This window comes from Arachis ipaensis, chromosome B1, assembly GCF_059453495.1.
Source record: "Arachis ipaensis isolate K30076 ecotype BB chromosome B1, ASM5945349v1, whole genome shotgun sequence".
Lineage (NCBI taxonomy): Eukaryota > Viridiplantae > Streptophyta > Magnoliopsida > Fabales > Fabaceae > Arachis > Arachis ipaensis.
The window spans coordinates 112,001,885-112,005,315 of NC_142436.1; positions in this window are offsets into that span (position 1 = coordinate 112,001,885).

A 3,431-nucleotide genomic window follows, 5' to 3' on the forward strand; every position below is an offset into this window, starting at 1 on the left:
TGATGCAAAACATGTGGAAAGCTCTAGGAGGCGACCAAGCTCCGTTACTGCGGGTCACAGGCACAGCTGCATTGATGGATTCGTGTCGGTCAGAGATCAGTCACACACCATTCCGAGTCACTACATGTTGTCGCAGGTTACTAAGAAAAAAGTGCCACACATCAGAAATCTCCCCCTCCACAATAGCAAATGCATTTGGGACGATATTGTTGTTACCATCCTGTGAAACTACAACCAACAGACAATCCTTATACTTTCTGTACAAGTGAGTCCCATCCACCTGGACAACTGGTTTACAATGTCTAAATGCTCTAATACAGGGGGTAATAACTCTAGAAGACTCGATGCGATACCCGGATATCAATTACCAAGTCATCGCCTTAATATGCAGGCATAGTCTCAAAATGGACGACTGCTGATGGCTCTTTATGACACATAGCCTCAAATAATATGGACAAAGCTTCGTACGCTACTTTTTAACCTCTAAATATTTTTTTCACTGACTTTTTCTTAGCCAACTATGCTTTCCGATAGCTGATGGTGTAATTGAATTTCGACTGCACTTCCACAATAACTGATTTCACCTTTATCGAGGGGTCAGCCTCAACCAATGGCTTTATTGCTTCTGCAATTGTGTTCAAATCCAATTTCGAATGATCCTGAGAAATGGTTGCTCTGGTATAAGTGTGACTACCATTATACCTCCTTATAACCCAACAGTACTTTCTATTAATCATGCTAACCTTGATAAGCCAATCACAACCTGACCCATACTGCATATATAACAACTCTAATTTTTGCACTAACGCAAATTTTTCTTAAAATAATATTTTAAAAGCGATTAGTTTTATTTTGACGAGTCAACTTCGAACTCCAAAGTAAAATAAATGATAATATAATTTTATTATTATGTTATTTATTTATTTTAGTTACTCTAATTATAATGGAACTTAGTTAATCATATTAATATTATTATCAAGTTTGACTTTTACCGATATAAATAATTATTGGTATTTTTTGATGAGCTTAGAGTTACTAAAGCTTCATCAAATATCTTTTAATTTCTAAATTATTAATGTCATTTATATGAGTAACTCATACCTATTTAACCTTATATATATTATTATTATAAAATTGTTATCTTTATATTTACTATATGATCATTATTATATTAATATTTATTTTTCTTTTCTTTTGGCCGAAAGCCATTACGGATCACATTTTATTTGCATTAATCATAATCATTCATATATATGAATAACCATATGTGTATATATATGTGCATATATATGAACATGGCGTGAAGGCAATATACACATGCGTATATATATGAAAAACTAAGACACCTAATCCTTTTTATCACATTTAATCATCATCATTCAGCTTCCTTTGGTTCCATTTCTTTCTTTCACTAACGGTGAGAGTGAGAGACCGAAGCTGCATGGAGAAAACCGTAATCCCACCGAACTTTTGACTTCAATTTTTTACGATTTCTAACTCTAATAAAAAATTTAATTCGATAAAAGTATTTGTATCCTTTTTTTTACATGTTGATATTATTTTTGTCCAGTAGAAGTTAACGGTGATGTAGCTCCTCTTCTTCTCGAGTTCAACCAATTATAGACGATTTTTGATGTTTTTCTCTTCAGTAGCTCGATTAAAAAGTTTTTTCAGAGTTTTCTTTGATTTTGAATTTGTACGGAGGTAGGGTTTCGTAACTTTATAATAATTAAATGTGGATTTGGTTGATTATTGTTTGAGTTTGAATGAGTTTATGTTGAATTATTGTTGTTGCTTGTGATTTGTTAGTTTGGCTATGAGGAACAGCTCAGTTATGATTGTTTTAATAGTTTTGGGACTATTGTGATATGGTATTTTGAGAAAATTGATGAGATTTGGTGGTTAAAAGATCAAATTAAAATATGAGAAAAATTGGTAACTGAAAGACTTGAAAACGGATTAAATTATAAATAATATTTTAAAAGAAAAGGGCTAAGGATTTCGGTTTTAGTATAAGAGAAAAATTAGTATTTAAACTTTATTTTTAAAAGAAAATATTGTATTTGTGAATAAAAATCGAGGTACAATTTGTAATTATATAAGTTTTCAGGTACTTTTGGTAATAAGTAAAGTTCAGGAGTAAAAATATGTATTTTATAAAACTTTAGGGTTATTTTTATAAATATGAAAATAAGTGAGGGTTCAAATATAATTTTATAAAATATTAAAGTTAAAAAAAGAATATTAAAAAGTTTGTGGTTTAAAAATTAATTAATAAGAGTTTAAAAACTAAGGTTTTATAAACTAAATTTTAAGAAAAGATATATATATATATATATATATATATATATATATATATAAATATAAAATTTAAAATATTTTATTTATATTATTGTTATTATTATTTTATTAAGAATATTATTTAGTAAAGATATTATTAATATTATTATATGTTAGAGAAGAGCAAACAGAATGATCTTAAAAGTTTTAGAGAATGCAGACTTAATTAAAGTACTTTACAATTTTTTTCCATAAGATATTTAGGGAAAGGCGAAGGAAGAATGTGAAGTTGAGTTATGATAAAGAATTAAAAGATTAAAGATAAGAATAGAGAAAGAAAAGAAGTAAGAAAATAAAAAAGAAAGATGAAAAAGAAAAGAATGTATTAACTAAAGGGATATCTGCCACAGGAGAATAGAGAGCAAAGTCTAAAAGATTTTAATGAACGTCTGCCATAGTAGAGCAGATAGAAAAGAAGGTATTAATTAAAGGGATCTTTACCGCAGTAGAGTAGAGAGCAAAGATTGAAAAGAAATTGAATACTGTTTGGGCCTTACTGCCAAGTGTCTAGTGGGGACGGCGATACATAATGTTCACTTGATACTATAAGGAAGGCTCAGTGAGGACGGCGATACGTAACGCTCACTGGACACCGGAAGGAAGGTTCCCCCATGAGGACGGCAATGTGTAACGCTCATGGAGGGGACGTTGGCTGAGATAGGGACGGCGATACGAAATGTTTATCTCAGGACCAGTGTCAGGAATCGGGCAACAAACCGACACATGAGCTCATGGCCTGTATAGGACTAGACATGCATCATACTTGTTTGCGCATATCTCTATGCTGTGAAATTCTGTGAACGTGTCTGCGTGCTTTTTGGTTAATTGACTTCTGAGTGAATTACTTGTCATGATTTGTTGAAGTTTTGTCTATGTTCTGTGGTGTATTCTGTTGACAAAGGATTAAAATAGAATGAACCTAATTATCCACCCCGACCCTAATAAGAACTCCCAAGTTCTTACCCTGTAACACCCTACCATACAGAGTCTTATGCTTAAGTCATAATTCAGAGATGGCAAGGTATTACGACCTCTAAAACAAAAATTTAGTACGTATAGTATTATGAATGATTGATTATAACTAGGAGCCT